This window comes from Microtus ochrogaster, chromosome 10 (assembly GCF_000317375.1).
Source record: "Microtus ochrogaster isolate Prairie Vole_2 chromosome 10, MicOch1.0, whole genome shotgun sequence".
Classification (NCBI taxonomy): domain Eukaryota; kingdom Metazoa; phylum Chordata; class Mammalia; order Rodentia; family Cricetidae; genus Microtus; species Microtus ochrogaster.
The window spans coordinates 17,921,612-17,939,994 of NC_022016.1; positions in this window are offsets into that span (position 1 = coordinate 17,921,612).

Genomic DNA, 18,383 nt, shown 5'->3' on the forward strand with positions numbered 1-18,383 from the left:
AACCAAATGACAATATTTCATGTCTTACAGAAGTTCACATACCGGTACGGTCTAAAAAAAATAAATGGTTTTTGGAAGATTATATCCCCTAGGTGTACATATCAACTTGTGTTATTTCTTTTCTGCACTACTGTCTTACAATTAATCATAATAAAATTCCTGTAGAGGACAACCTTGTTGAAGTTATCACATAATCTTTCATGTCTCAGAATATCTTGCACTGAGGAAACATATGTGAGACAGTGACAAATTTATAATGGTCATTCCAAAGAGATATGAGTGGCGCTATACAATTTTCCAACAACAGATGGCAGAAAAAATGATTCCTTCTCTATCAGATGGCAGGGGCTAATTCTCGGAAAATATCCAATACACACCTTTCAAAATATAGTGATGAAGACAATCTAACTGACTACTTAGGAAGTTTTGGGCACCACAATAATGACTCTCCAGTAATTAGTGACTGAGGGGGTTGTTTTAATCTATTACTTCTACTCTATTTCATGCTGTTTTATGAGTCAGTCCCAGTTTTCGCCCATTCTAAGTCAAGGATTAGGGCCAAATCTTGAGAGGTCCTGTCATATATCTCTCAATACTTTTTTCATGAAGAAAATTCTGTTTTAAACATTAAAGTCAGAAATATTTTTTTGGTAACTTTAAATGAATTATGAAGGAGAGAAAATATCACAAGGTGTGATGATTATTCCTCTTCTTCCATTTTGGCAGTAAGGAAGCAAAAAGAAGAAATTCTGCTCCTGAAGAGATGAGCACTGAATTATAAGAATGTTTCAAGAGTAGCAGGAGATCCACTCTGTATTCCACTTTCTCCAATCTTCTCAGGCCTACTTTGTCTTTGTATCTCTCTGTCTTCGAGTATCTTCACAATGACTTTACCTAAAATCACCCAGAGCTACTACTCCATTTTCATATTTCATAATTTCTTTTCTATATTACATGTAAAGTTTGTCTGTAAGTCATGCTTTTTAAAATAAAAACACATGAGAAATATCATTAACCCATACCCGTACCTTCTCTGCTGATAATTTTCTGATGTTCTTTCATCATACACCATCACTTTCATCTTCTTAGCATCAGTTTTTGGTACACTGTGCTTCCCTGAGGAATGTTAATAGCATGTATTTGCTTAATTTGGATCAACTCAAAGGTTTTCCTTATGTTTCAAAATAGTTCAAATTATGTAAAGATGAAAGAACACATTGTCCTCTATTTCCTGCCACCATGTCAATAAATAGGTAAATCAAATTATAGTAATATAATTGTAGAAATGTCTGTATAAAAATTATAGTTACAGAATACATTCTATTGTCATATAAACCTGACATTTAATTCTTATGGATTTTCTTCTTCCATAGCTCAGGCTAATATCAACTTCAAAAATTACCTGTCTCAGCATTCTGAGTGCTAAGATTATAGGCATATTGTGAAGCCGTCTACAATCAGAACCTTCCTCCTTAAGGCTGGGGTATTTACAAGAGGGTATTCTTGTCTAGTACTGTAAACATGGTCACATCTGAATGCTATGGAAGTCTTATGTGCCACTGGAACCTACTGCAGTAATTTGGCTAAATTATCCTATTGATAAACCACCTTCTAAATGCTTGCATTGATATTCATGGATTAATGCTGCTTTCAACTTTGGTCACAAGTTTGTTTTTGCAGTGGGCACCTACTTCGGAGAACAAGGAACTGAGAGTGATAATAATATGGGAACAGGGAAGAAGATATCTTAATTAAAGGAGTCATTTTAGGGTTGGCAAGAGACTTGGCTCTAGAGAGGTTCCCAGGTGTCCAAGGGGATGTCCCCAGCTAGGTCCTATGGCAGGAGAAGAGAGGGTGCCTGAACTGGCCTTCTCTCTACATAGCCACACTGATGTATATCTTGCAAATCACCATAGAAACTTCATCCAGTGATGGCTGGAGACAGACAGAGACACACATTGGAGCACTGGACTGAGCTCCCAAGGTCCAGATGAAGAACAGAAGGAGTGAGAACATGAGCAAGGAAGTCAGGACCACGAGGGGTGTGTCCACCTACGGAGACAGTGTGACTGATCTAATAAGAGCTCACCAAGGCCAGCTTGACTAAGACTGATGGAGCGTGTGATCAGAGTGGACTTTCTGAATGTCTTACTGAGAAGCCAATGATAATGGTACTGTGTTTTGATTCTACTGCATGTTCTGGCTTTTGGGAGCCTAGTCTGTTTGGATGCACACCTTCCTAGACCTGGATGGAGGGTGGAGGGCCTTGGACTTCCCACAGAGCAGGGCACTGTGACTTTTCTTAGGACTAGAGAGGGAGGGGGAGGGGAGGGGGAGGAGGAGGGGGAGGGAAATGGGAGGAGGAGAAGAGGTGGACATTTTTAATAAATTATATATATATATAATAAAAGGGACATGAAGTACTATGAGAAGTTAGGAATGCTGAGAGTAGGGTAAACAATTGCACACTAATTGTTAATCTAATACTAAATGGTCTCCCTAAACAATTTTTAAATAAAATAATATTATAAAAAGAAATATTAATCTATGTTTTAAGATAAGAATAAAATACTTCTTTTTGTTAAACTGTTCTTTTCCCATTTTATGTATGTATATAATGCATGTTTTTATTGTCCCAATACACTCTTACCTCCCTCTCATCCCTACTACCCCCTTGTAAGTTCTCTACTGTTCTTATGAAGACTCTAACTTCAAAAATATCATCATGCTTTGAAATGACATTGCTCTGAAAAGATGCTGTAATAAATCAGACAAATGAAAACTTATCCTATTAGTATTGTAAAAGAAATGGAACTATAGTGATATATAAGGTCCATATGTAAATATTATAAATTACTAACTAGTGTTTTAAAAGCTTTTGAAAATGCAATAGCATCATTGCATTCATTTTCTAATAAAGAACCTAGGATATAAATGACTTCTCTTTAGAGTAGTCCAGACGTAGAACTGTGGTTTTCTGTTTCTCACCCACATACATTTTCCTCACTACATTTCACCTACATGAGCTGCCTTTTATAATAATCTTGAACTAAATTTACAAAATTATCAAAATGATGTAGACACCAGACTTTCCCTCTGTAGCCTCACTGATTTTCAAGGTTACATAGTCATTATTTCTTGTAATGACTTATAATACTAGGGAAATTGATAATAGCTTTTGCTACTTTGCATCTTAGGAAGCTACTGGTTCCAGTCTGCATGCTGTGTCTCTATTTATTTTCCTCTATTATTCCCTGGACAAATCATAATGAATTTTGTTCTACTCTTTCCAGTGTCAAAGCAGTGTTGTGTCACAGGAAAATATACTGTCAATTAAAATCATTGGTGTTAACGGAACACGTTTGTTTATGGCTCAAAATTCAAAAGGACAGAACACAGAGTTTTAAATCAGTTTTTAAATCAATTATATAAGATGTACCAAGTGCCCTTTCATTCAGCTTCCATTACAACGTTATTGATTGCCTCTGTTTGAATCATCTAAAACCCAAGATGTGTCGTGAGATTAGTTTCACATTTGACCCAGTGAGGCTGGTCAAGTATAAGGGCAATCTTCTGAAAGAAATATGGAGGTTATTTATTTCTGTTCACTGACTCACTTGTGCTGAAATGAAAGTGGAATGTGTTGTACTCGTGACTGTGTGTATGTTTATGTGCACACATGTTTGTATGCTTTAAGGTTTGAAGAAATCATGACTTCGAATAGGATACTGTTACCATATAACCTGCTGTTTAAAGTTTGTTATTATTGTAATATGTTGGTGATATTCACAACATATGAAGTGATAAAAAATGGGGAACAGTGTTCATTTCTATTATTTCATTCTGCTATAATGACAAAAAAAAAACCTTCTACAGAATGTTTAGTAAAAATAAAAAAAAACCACTTCAATATCTTTAATCCAAAGAGAAGAGGGAAAGGGAGAAAGAGAAAGGGAAATAGATGGAGGGAGAAAGGCCAGGAAAGAAAAGGAGGAGAGGGAAAAGATGGCCTATTTGCTATGGAATGAATAAATGGTTCCAAGTGTTGTTCTTTTCTGGCGCCAAAGGGATTTCACTCTATTTTAATAGCTTTTTCAACATTGAGTTATTGTCCAATGGGAATTAAATCACTACTGCTCGCCTTTAATTTTCTTCTTTTGAACCAAAAACCACCCTAATAATGAAAATGTCCACACTAAAATATTAAATGTAATAGTTAAAATAAAAATCAATAATATTCTGATTAGAATAGAAATGGGTCTTTTAATAATGTCTTCTGCTAAGCGTCAGAATATGGAACCCTGAAAGCTAGGCAAGAGAGGTAATGAGGCTGATTAAGGCACTGAGAACAGGTCTAAAGCTCTTTGTGTGCAAATATTTATAAACAAAGTTTAGGAAGCATAAACATGGTAAAGTCCACTTATTCTTCCCAAATATTACTTTGGCATAATGTTTGCTCCTTCTCCTTCGCTTTTTCTTCCTGGTCTGTACATTCTAACTTTTCTCTCAACCTGCTTTGTGTACTATAACTTGCTACTTTATTTCAATATTTTTTCACTTTTCATTACATCATTTTCAGTGCTGCATGATGTAGACTGACTGTATTTGTTGACTGCTCCCTTGGGAACTCCATGTAAAATTATATGATCAAATTATTCCTGTTGTACATTCCAATGTCAAAGTTTTTATCTAGTCTAACAATCCCATCTCTTAATAAGAGCACCACTTTTCTTCTCCTTTTTAACATATTTATCATAACTGCTTCAAATACATAACTGATTGGTTCAATCATTTCTCAGAAAATTAGGAAACAGCCTTCCTCAAGACCCAGCAATACCACTTTTGGGTATATACCCAAAAGATGCTCAATTATACCACAAGGACGTATGCTCAACTTTGTTCATAGCAGCACTGTTTGTCCTAGCCAGAACTTGAAAACAATGTAAATGCCTCTCAACAGAAGAATGGATAAAGAAAAGGTGGTAAATTTACATAGTGGAGTTCTACACAGTAGAATAAAAATGACATCTTGAAATTTGCAGGCAAATGGATAGAACTAGAAAACATCACACTGAGTGAGGTATCCCAGATCCAAAAAGACAAATATATGAACTCACTCATAAGTGGCTTTTAGACATAAAAAAAAAGAAAAGCAGCCTATAATTGACAGTCGGAGAGCCTAGACAACAATGAGGACCCTAAGAGAGACATTCATGGATCTAATCTACATGGGAAGAAGAAAAAGGCACGATCTCCTGAAAAAATTGGGAGCATGTGGACCATAAGAAAGGGTTGAAAGGGAGGGAAGAGAAAGGGAGGGGAGCAGAGAAAAATATATAGCTCAATAAAAAAGAAAGAATAAATGTTCTTTGCTTTTATACACAGGACTCGGTTTACTAGTTGGTTTTGAGGGAACTCTGTGATCTGGGCATAACAATAAATATTAATTTAAAATGAAATTAAATAAAATGCTGGTTATTACAAATAAACAAGTAAATAAATAAGTGCTTAAAATTGCATAGGAATGTGTAGTCAATTGTAGATCTTCCATTTTCAAAGAAAGATCAGAGTTAACATAAAATACTTACTCTATAATTTTGTGAAACTGAGAAGACCACTCCATATTTTGTGAATTTCAACAAAAAGATGAAAACTCTGAAAGAACTATTCCTATTAGTGTGAAGAGTCTTATTTAATCTGCATATTCACTATTACATGATTGCCAGATAATAGAGAGTGTGGAAATTCTAAGAAATATGCCTATTTTCCTCATATTTGGTTTTGAAGCACCCTCTGATGTTCCTGGTAACACACAAAGCTTAGGAAAGAAAACTATCACAATAACCCCTCCTTACAATAGGAGAGACCTTTATGAGTTGAGGTGATAGTTGTCACAGTTCTCCTGCCTTAATATTTAAAATACTCTAGGAAAATGTAGATACAATGGGACCCCGTGAATGCCCATTAACAAAAAGTTATTTCCTCCAGATAAATCATAACATTGTCATAGGTTGATTGTCTGTTTGTCTGTCTGTCTGTCTACCTGTCTTTTTGGGAGAGGGTATGTTTGTATATTTTCTTTGACACATGGTATCCCTGAGTAACATTGGCTGCTTAGAACTCATTATGCAGACCAGGTTGGCCTCAAACTCATAGAGATTCACCTCTTTAGCTTTCTGTGTGCTGAGATGAAAGGCTTGTTCTATCATATGTGGCTTATCTATGTGTTTTTTTTTTTCTGACAGTCTCAAATATCACAGTCTGGCCTCAAAATTAAATAGCCAATAATGTCTTTGAAATTCTGATAGATCTTCCACTTCCACCACATGCTTGATAGTAAGGTTACAGATGTATGCTGGTCGCTCTAGTTTATGCAGCCCTGTAGCTTGAACCCAGAAACCTTAGTATGTTGGAAAACTCTTTGCCACCAGAGCTATACTCTCATCTTATTCTTCTATGATTTTTAAATAAACTTTTACATGATTGTTGTTTGAAAGAATGAGATACACTGGTGTGCCTCCAGCCATTATAATTTAAATTTCCCAAAAATTATCAAATGATACATACTACCTTATTCCTTAAGAACTGATTCAAGAAACTGTCCCTCAGGAAAAGTACAGTTATAAGAAACATACTGCTGAAGACATGTTAACATGGAAGGAATCATTTTCCCTTAAAGAGGCATACATTTATACAATTCAAGCCTATAAAGTCATTTGAGTGCTCCTCACTGATAAGCCTTTGCACTTCCTGAGTTTAACTCATGAAGTATAACTTTTGTTATTCCTTCTTTCTGTCTAACTCTCTGGATACTTGCTTGAATCATGTTCAGTTTGTCTTAGCATTCTGTATGTTCTCATTCTCTCTTAGAAAGCCACTCCCACCAGCCTCCAAGCTGATCTCTAAACCTGTAACCTTTCTTCTTAGCATCTGCCTCCTCCTAGCAGCTACCAAATTCTGCAGTTTGTCTTCTTGTTTTTTCTTTCTTATCTTATATAAAATCAACTACAAATTTCCTACTGTATCTATTTTTAAATTATTTTGTCTATAAGATTAGCAGCCTACGAAAGGGATGCTGTACACCCTCATAACACAAATGCCATGGGGAGTTATTGCCACTTTGCCTTCTGCCCAGCATGGTGGACTATATCACAGCAAAATGTAAGTCAAATGAATCTTTCTTCCCTCAGATAATTTTTCTCGTGTATTTTGCCACATGACATGAATAATAAATTAAATTTCAGGTGGGTAAACTTCTGACATAAATTCACAATGGAGGTGAATGGTATTGTATTTAGTTATTATAGGGCCACATCTATCATTCTAGAAAGCTTTATTAGCTAAACTTTGTGCCCCTTCCCAGAAAAGACAGTTTATATATGAGCAAAGAACTGTTGAGGATGGTTATCTGAACAGGAAAATTTAGATTTTAAGGGTGAAGATTATAGTATGTCTTTGTAATCTTTCAATTAGAAGACACACATATATGTCAGCCAACAGAAATGAGCATGATTGCTTCCTTGTCTGTTTAAAAAAAAGTATCAACATGAGCATTGAATCTGCTTGCATTTCTCATTTGCATGAACAGAGTGGAGTGGAATCCTGGATGGCAACTTCTATATTTGGAACACTACTGTTTTTATATGCTGTGTCTCAACATTTTCAAACATTTTGTTTTGTTGGTTGTTTAAAAAATCTTCTGGAGCCTAGGCAGTTTGGATGCTCAACTTACTAGACCTGGATGGAGGTGGGGGTTCCTTGAACTTCCCACAGGACAGGGAACCCTGATTGCTTTTCGGGCTGAGGGGGGGGACCTAATTGGGGGAGGGGGAGGGAAATGGGAGGCGGTGGCGGGGAAGAGACAGAAATCTTTAATAAATAAATAAATTAAAAAAATAAAAAATAAAAAATCTTCTGTATTCTCTTAAATTACTGTCAGGTTAATTTTTGCTGACAATATATCTAAAACTAATTTTTTAAAGTATAAGATGCTGTTAATTTTTTTAATTAAATTTTTTTATTAAAAATTTCCGCCTCCTCCCTGCCACCCTTTTCCCTCCCCCTCCCCACCACTCCCCATGCCCCGCTCCCCTCCCCCTCCCTCTCCAGTCCAAAGAGCAGTCAGGGTTCCCAGCCCTGTGGGTAGTCCAAGGTCCTCCCCCTTCATCTTACATATCACCATGCATCTGGCGATGGATGGAGATAGAGACAGAGACCCACATTGGAGCAATGGACTGAGCTCCCACGGTCCAAATGAGGAACAGAAGGAGAGAGAACATGAGCAAGGAAGTCAAGACCACGAAGGGGGCATCCACCCACTGAGACGCTGGGGCTGATCTATTGGCAGCTCACCAAGGCCTGATGGACTGGGACTGATAATGCATGGGATAAAACTGGACTCTCTGAATATGGTGGACAATGAAGGCTGATGAGAAGCTAAGGACAATGGCACTGAGTTTTGATCCTAATGCATGTACTGGCTTTGTGGGAGCCTAGCCTGTTTGGATGCTGTTAATTTTTGAGTTTTAGTTTGGGACACATCCAAAAAACACAGTTTTTTTTTCTTTTTTGCATAAACTTTTAACAATAATAGCCATTCAAAAATATATGCAAAACAAAGACAAAGTAATTATTTAATTTTCAATTTCCAGGGTGAGTGAAGCCTGAACCCAAACAGTACCTATTACCTTAAGCTTATTTAAATTAGCATTCAATTATAGAGATATGAACTGATTGGGAATATATGGCATTACTTGAAGCTATACCTTGAAAAACTCTTCTGAAAACAATTAATTTACAAATAAAGAAATTGAAGTACTAATATAAAAGGATCTAATCAAAGGTCTTAAAAGCTGTACATCCAGGCTTAGATTGAACAGAACGGAATGCTGGGGGAAGAGGAAGTGAGGCAGATGCCATGCCTCCCCTCTCCAGGGCAAATGCATCGAAGTAAGCCAACAGGTCAGACATGCTGAATCTTTCCCGGTAAGACTGGTGTTACACAGATTATTAGAGATGGGTTGATCGGGATATGAGAATTAGCCAGTAAGGGCTAGAGCTAATGGGCCAAGCAGTGTTCAAAAGGATACAGTTTCTGTGTAATTATTTCGGGGCATAAGCTAGCCAGGCAGCCAGAAGCCAGGTGGCAGGAATGCAGCCCACAGCTCCATCAACACATTTTCATAAAATAAATGAATACTATTTTATAAAACAGAAAACAGATCAACTTAGAAGCTAGACTGGATCACTAAAAATATCATCTTAGCATATTCAAATAATCTTTTAATGTAGATTTGTTTTAGTACTAGCCTAGATAATAGTCAATCTTTAATATCATATATCTCTTCTCATGAGTATGCTTATTAAACTCCTCTAAATTATTATGATGCAGATGTAAACTCTACAGTTTCATGATAGAAAACATAGTTATGTTTGTTTCTGTTCTTTAATCTGTTAAGATTTATGAACTTAGTGAAGTAGCACATCTTGTAGCAGCTTATATTAAGACTGAGACACAGTTTCACTCTTTTTAGTTCTAAGGTTCTAACAATCATGTTCAATTGTCATCACATATTCTGTCTCTTTAGCCTTTACAACCGAAGAAAGATAGTGAAGTCTTAGCAGAGTTTCTGCTCAATGCATATGGAAGAAATGACGTCATGGAATCAATGGGATAATTAAATAATGTTGTGGAGAAAAATGTTTGTTCAATTCATGTAACTACAAATGAAGTTTTTCTTTGTGTTCTGAAACTAATTATATCCATCAAAAATTGATTTTTTTCTTAGGCTCTATTGACCCTCAGCTAAATTATGTCTGAATGTTACCCAGTAAATTTGTTTTGTTGATGTTTGTAGTTACTACCAAAAATAATCTCCATAATGATAGCCATCAATATCAAGGTTTAAAATAGTTTTCATTATAATTACATCTTTGTTACAAAATAACTTGATTATTTATTTGTATTATTAGAACTATACCCACTATCGAATTATTTGAAAGGATTAAATATAAGTCAACATGTATGAGTTATTTCTGTGGTTACTGTGATAGAATTCTCTGGGCAAAGTGATTTAAAATAAAAAGTTTATTTTGGTCCACAGTTAAAATGTACAGTTCCTCATGGCAGAGAAGCCTTAGCAATAGGAAATCAGGCAGCAGTTCGCAATGCAGCCATAGCAGAGTGGGATCAATGCTCAGCTATCTGTTCATTTCTATGCTGTTTTAGACTTCAGCTATAGGAGAAGTGTCACAGCATCTAGAATGCATATTTCCATTGAAATTATCTTATCTGGACAAACTCTTACTGACATTCCTCAAGGATACTGAATTCATCTCTCACATGTATGTCCTGGCTTATATTCTAGGTGATTCTAGACTCTGTAGTGTTAACAGTCTGTGTAATTTATACATCAGGAGGGTTTCCAGACTGATAATAGGAAAGAATGTCACTATTTCCGTAGCTACATAGCTATATTTTATTATTTTAAGGATAACATACTTATCTTCATGGGATTTTTTTTTAATTTCAATTCTATAAAATGCCCTAACTATTGTTCAGATAGTCATCTTATGTACTATTGAGATATATTTTGGGAAGTTTAAATTCATTTTAGTATAAAAGAGGCTATTTTTAGATGACAGTATTTTTATTTTGATAATTCCAGTTAACTAGATAGTTAAACTTAGAGGATTGATCACCAACAAATACAAGAACAAATAGGTAAAAACTTTTATACATATATAGGCCATGCTGGCCCTGTTTTCATAACAAGTTTCCTGACTCTACCTCCAGAAGACTGAGGTTATAGGCATAACCATTTGGCTCTTTTTGTTTCTTAGCTCTTGTGGACATACTTTATTCTATGAATGATTACTACAATTGATGTTTCTCTAAATGGAAAACTAATAAACATGTTTCATCTTTCACAGTACTGAGTTCATTTCATTTTTTATATATGCTTACATATTTTATATCAATATCCTTTCAGGAAAATAAAAAGTGAGGAGCAAATTTAATATAAACAGAAATATTGAAAAAGTGATTAAAGCTATATTATTCTTTTTTACTTTACAGTACAATTTCTGAGTAACAATAGATTGATCTTTAAAATTTGGAAGACTCAAAGGTGCTAAACTTGCCTAAAAATAAGCTTCATTTATTTGGATTAAACTTCATTTTTGTAAATTAACTTTATATTCCCCAAAATAATTTACTAGAAAATGATTGATGGTATTTTAAAACAAAGACTACTAAATCATACCTGTATGATTGTGTGCATTCTTAGCATCAGCCAAGATTAGGCATTCATCTATTCTCTTGTGTAGCATGAGGGGTCTGCTTGTTGCATTTCTGTCCCGCCCAGTCCCCCACAGCCGGCAAGCCCCAAAGAAAATCATACAGAGATCTCTATAAGTTATAAAGCTGATTGGCTCATTAGCTCAGGCTACTTATTAGCTCTTGTAGCTTATATTAACCCATTGTTCTTATGTACATTAACCACATGGCTCGGTACATTTCTCAGCCGGGTAGATTATATCTTGCTTCTTCTGTAGTCTGGGCAGGACTGGAGTAAGAGCTTCCTTCTTTCCAGAATACTCCTGTTCTCATCACCCAGCCTCTACTTCCTGTCTGGTTGACTCACCTATACTTCCTGCCTGGCCAATCAGCATTTATTTAAAACATGATTGACAGAATACAGACAATTCTCCTGCACCACTCTTGTTTATGAATGTTATAAGGACACCACAGTCATCACCTCAACCTCAATAATGTTACACCAGTTCATGAAGTTTACACTTGCAGTTAATTAGAAAAAAAACAACACAAAAGATATAGGCTCAATGTGACAAAAAATACTGCTACTTTAATCTTAAGAAAATTCTTTCCTTATTTACTATTTAAATAAATTCTCTTGAACCTAAATTTACTAATTCCATTTTGAATAAATACTTTTTTCCCAGACAGTTATTTTATTCAAATCATAAATGAACACAAAATAACTTTGGGTAACAATAAATACACAATAAAATAGCCCCCAAATTATATTTGTAAAGAGTACAATTTTATTTAACACAAAGAAAATGTTAGCTATAATAGTATATATAATATCGTGACATCAAACCAGATAGCTTTGGTCCACTTTAAAAAGAATCTTTGAGCTTTCATCATATTCTACTAGGGTCTGTTTTTGAGATTTCTTAGCATTTCTTTAGTGTATAGTCTTAACTTCATTCCCAAAGATTAAACAGTAGAAACATATAAATAGATCTTACCAGAAAAAATAATTTTTGTACTGTTATTAGTAGAGAGTAATTCAAAAACATTTTGATTCACTTTACAATTCCCAGGTGCAGTTGTTGGGATTCTGATAAGGACTGTATAAATACAATCTCAGGTGTAAGTGCTGCTATAGACACAATACCAGAGAAAGACTGTTTATCGAGTAAGGCCTATTTGGATTCTCAATACTAAATAAGATTTTAAAAAATCAACTTATGAATAGAACCCTCTTATCACATGTATACTCAACAAATATTTCACAAAAGGTAGGTAAAATCAAATCTACAAATGGTACTGAGGCTAGGACCTACCAAGTATGGACAAAATGTGCTTGAAGAAAATTATCAGCAAGCACCTCACTATCCTGAACTTATTTTATTCAGAAAAGAAAGTAACTGTAATGTCCCATGACACTGTCAGGTAAAACGATATACAATATAAGATATTAATATCAGAAGTCCACAATTTTTACTACTAGTATTGTATTGTAACACCCTGCCATATTTTATAATTAATTTTAGATTTATACTATTGTTTCCGCTTACCAAATACATGCATCATCTCTCTTCTCTTAGAATCTCTAGTGCATTCTTTACAATTTTTACTACCATGAGAGGCATTTTTGTTATTACCAAATTTAAGTCATTTTATTGATAAGAATCTGTAGATTTACAGGTCTTTATTTTATTCGATAGGAAAAAAAATTACTGTAAGAAGTTTGCTTAGATTCTCAAGTTTTCTCAGGGATATACATTTAATCTTATCTGAATGTCCCTTTTGTGTTATTCCAGTGTTTTCTCACCAAAAACATTTTCCCAGTCTGGTAAGATGATAAAGCCAATAAAAAAGTATTTGTTATGAAAGACAAGCAACCTGTATTTGGACTCTAGATGCCACTGTAGAAGGGGGAAACTTACTCCTGAAAGCTGTCCCTTGAATTTCATCTGTGCTATGTTATGTACCTGCTCATACTCAATATAAAATAATAATAATAATAATAATGATAATAAATTTTAAAACATTACCATATTAACCTCATAAGTAGCTTTTATAGATATAAAACTAGTCATTTCTGTAGGGTGATTATCCCTTTAGTCGGTTTTAGAATTAAGGAACCAACCTATATTATATGACCACTGATATTAAGCTATTACTTCTACTTCATTTTTTTCTTAGTGGATGGGGGATACATTCATGCAGAAGCATTTTTACCTCTATATTTCTTGACACTTATCCATACCTTTAAACTATGAGTTCCCAGCAATAATTCCAATAGTGCTGAATTGCAAGTTGTACTATATAGTGCTCATCTCCATATTGTCACATCTTTCGCTGAGAATGGTATGCAAATATATTACCATTTTATACGAATTCTCACTTGATCTCTCACACAGTAATTCTATATATCCACAGCCAACCCAATTCCCAAAAGATCTGTTTCCTTCTGCTCATCATATGTCATTATATGTCCAGACCAGAAAACAATTCTTTTCAGACTCCCCCGTCAGTACATTTGGAATATAAGCTTGTTTTATCTATTCTTTCGCATGCTCTGATCAAATTACAAAGTGACCCAAACTGAATCCCTCCTGATTTAATTCTGATTCCTCACTGGGAAACCTTATGTCCTTCATTCTCTACTTCTGAAATAGATGCACTGTGCCCCGAATAATGGCTTTAGGAATGATTTACCTGGGGACAAAAAAGGAAATAAAAAAGTGTGGGAAAATACTGGAAGTTATCTCTACTCTAATTTTGGCAACAGCTAAATAATAAAAATCTCTTCCAATGTGCTACATAAAACATGTCTTTTACATGGACAATACCAAGTTTATTTTCTAACTATAAGTTATCTGCTGCTACTGTAACACATACATTTCATAAGGACCCTTCAGCATAAATCTCATACATACCATCATGCCTCATCAGCTTGTTTTGTGTGTTAACACACATCTTTGAAAATATGAAGAATACACACACACACACACACACACACACACACTCACATAAACACACACACCTATTTACCCAAGATAGGGTGACCACAACAGAACAAAGGAACAGATACCAATAAATTCCAACTCGGTGATCAATGAGATTTATTTAAGAAATTTATAGGATATTCGATTTGGACTTTCTTACAGCAGCTTCATCACCAAGGCCAACTCCAGCATGGTTGAAAAAACTGGGAAACTTGGAATATACTGCAAAGCCATTAGGCAAGTGACTCTGTTCTAAGCCTCTACAGGAACCTTAGCTTCATTTTCTGCTTCTTCTAGACAACTGGTTTGGTCTCAGTCTTCTTTGCAGTTATTCCTGCCTGAGAGTCTTTGTTCCTTGGCTTTTCTGGAGTATTTTGCTTGCCCTGGGAAGAAGGTGCCTAGTGAGTCTGATGAGATTCAGAGACTCTCTGAATATATTTAGAGCTGTTTGCCTCTTTGCTTAAAGAGCTTCCCTGCAGGATGAACTGTTTCAAGTGAGAAACTCTTACTCAACACTTGTATTGTAGATAAACTAGAGTTAATAAAGGAAACATTCTATTCATGATGCTTTATGAGAATATCTGGTTGGTCTGCTTCATGGAAGAGCTATTGAACTAACTCTATAGTGGTGAAAAGAAAACTATGATTTACAGGATGAGAAAAATTAAACTTTGCCATGGTCAAAACAGTACAAAAAATTTGCAGATTATGTAAGACTTGTCAAATTGGTGAGGTAAGTGTGTGGGTCATTATTAAGAATCAATTATAATAAGACTCCTTGATAGAATATGGATTAGACAATAATTACCACCCACCTAAATGTTCAACTATACTTCTCTTTAGCTCAGAGCCCAGAGTGTTGAATTTAAGTAATATAATATTTATGGAGTAGTCTACTTTTTTCTGAATTATCTTTTACTGTGAAAATCAAAAATATGTTAAAGTAGAAGTACATTTATATAATAAATAGAAAATCTTTCTGACAGGCTCCACTACCCACATTATATAAAGAAAAAAATTATTTCTACATCTGAATTAGATTACAATCTATGGTTATTTTAAGTTCTCAAAATAAATTGCTTCTTGTTCTTTGCAATTTCAAATAAAAGTCTAAAAACTAATTATCAGGCAGTAATTATTTAAAGTAATGTCTTGATGATACTCTGCACCTCAAGTACCATAGTTAGTATATCATACAAGAAAGTAATTATGCAATTAAAAATTCATTTATCATCCTTCATATCAAATAACTGTTCCCCTAGAACAGAAAAGCACATAATGATAATGCGTACATACAACTTTTGCTAGAACAAAAAGTAAAATCAACTTAATAATTGTAAGAATAATGAGATATATTTGCTGCTTTCTCTGCTGTAGTTGATGTAAAGTAGATATGGGCAGATAAGTGTGAGGGAGGAGGGGCTCAAAGGCCCATGCCTAACTGAGGCTGAAAGGAAGAATTGTCAAATAAGGATTTAATTTTCCGAAGAAGTCATTTTAAGATCCCAACTTTGTTTTTTCGCCTTCCGATTCCCACTGTAGGAGGACATTTCATTCCTCTGCTCCATAAGGCTTGAATTGAAGACATTATATTATAAAAAGAGGGTGGGAACTCTCATAAACAACCAATATATTAATACCTTCATCAGTGACTTTCTGAATTAAAAAACTGTGAGAAGTGCATTTCTGTTATTTAAGAAATACTCAATCATGAAATTGCCTTAACAGTAGCACTGTGAGAAATGCATTTCTGTTATTTAAGAAATACTCAATCATGGAATTGCCTTAACAGTAGCACAAGGAGACTATTTCATTTTCCTCTGAGAAAACACAAAGAATGTTCCAATTAACTTCATACTTAGAATATATGAAGGTCATTAAACTTCAGTGAAAGAGTTTTGCAGTTTGAATTTTATTCATGTTTCATCCAATATAAATTTTCATTGTAAAAAGTTTTGCATGGAGAGAATATGACCCACTATATATCCACCTTTAATTAAACATTTCAGGATGGGAATGGTGGTTCACTCCTGTAGTCTCAGCACTTGGAAGAAAAAGAGAGATGTGGTGAGCCCACAAATCCTCTACAGTAAATGCACAGCTGACAGATCTATTAAACTATCCGCGGTAAATGTGTATGTATACCCCACCTAGAGCAACCCATTTTTGCAGAGCTGCGGGGACATCTGCCCTTTGAATAAGTCACTGTCTGTTCGGCAGAAATTTTGTGAAATCATGACATTTCTCACTTCTATAGTATTGCAGCAGTGTATAAACCTGATTTTTCCTGTAGGGCAACTAGATACAGAATGAAGCCAAGGTGTGAAAAAAATTCATTTGGTCAAGCCCTTGTTCTCATAGCCAAAATCTACATAAAAATAGTCCCCCACAAACATGACAGTATTCACTGATAATAAAGGAGATTCATACAAGATGTAGTATGTCTGCTCTAACAGCAGACTCAGGAAGGTGTGATCAACTGGTCCTCTGCTCTGACTTAACAGGTTACTAATATTCTGTATATATCGTTTACCTTGATTTCAACTAACATAGGATCATAATCCAGGAAATTGACTGTTTATACAGAAAAAAATGCCCGAGTAGCTAAAACTAGCTTCAGAGAGAAAAATTCTCACCTGGGCACCCTGCTGGAGTCAAAAGCAGGGTCCCCAGAAGATATTCCTTTTAACTCATCCTGTTAGATGGTAATGCAAATCAAGCACACTTGTCAGTATTGCTAATAATGTTGTGCTCCCAGTCACAGAGGGACTTTATAGCCACACTGGCTCTGAGGTGCAAAGCACCTCCTTACTAGATCCACCTGTTTCTTGTTAATCTGAAAATGCAGGATTGATGCTATTGTTATCACCTATGGGATTGCTAACTTGTCTGCATGCCTATAGAAACTAAAGGTTTATGGAGATCACCCACCTTTTAACCCTTATGCCTGATGCCCTTATGATTTTTTTCGTTCTTTATTTTTTTCCCTGCATTTTTTTTATTATTTCTAGGGGAAAGATAAAAGAAGGGAAAAGAAAATATAAAACTGCTATAATCATTATGCCACCATGAGGAAATAAATTATCATTATTATATCTCTTTTTCTATATTGAGTCTAAGAATGAACTACAATTTGAAGAAAATAGAGAGGAGAAAGGCGTGGGAAATGATGCACACTTAAAATGTAACATGCATCCAAATCCACACGTACCATGAAGTTTTTAAATTCATAAGCTATAAACTCAACTCAGGGAATTATTTTTCCTTTAAATTGAACTTTCTGTCACTCACAGTTTTGAACAATGTAAGAATCCATATTGGCTCTATCCCTGTTCTGATTTTACTAGTGGCACACACATATACAAACTTCAATATACACAGGTAACTCTTCACTGATCAGTGTGCCAACATGCTTCATACTCATGGATTATAGAACATTGTGAAAAATACTAACTTAGGAAATTTTCTTAAGAAATACAAAATTATAACCCAAAATGTTTGGCTGTTTTCCTCATCTTAAGTCAGTTCTGCTACCTTTTGCTTCACAAGGGGAACACAGCCTGAACCTGTCTTACTCGAAAAACATATACACTGCCCAAGGCATGCTGAACTTATTATAGTTGGTGTCACTTATTTTTTTATTTTCCCTTAGTTTTTTTTTTGTTGTTGTTGTTGCTGTTTTGTTTTATCTAGATAACATTTTAGACATATGGGCCCATTAAGAAGTTTGAGTGACATTAACCACTGGCCTTGGAGACATCCTGAAACCTTTTACATTTATACAAAATGGTTACTTGTATGGTAGGAGTGACAGGTTAAAGAATAAATTCTTGGTTATTAGAGACAGTGTACAGGATTGAAAACATGTCACTGTATTTCCAGAGAGAGAATTATATCATAGGATATCTTGTCAGGAATGAATCAAATAAATGGTTTTGCCTTACTGTAGTATAAGGAAGAAAAGAATCGTGGAAATAACATACACATGATGCTGCTGTTCAATTGGATGCGAAACACAAACACTGGTCCCTTCTCCCATAATGTTACTCTCAGCAATGAGAAACATCAATGTGTAGCTCTTTGAAAGTATGGTCTTGTTAAAATGCAGGGGAATTTAG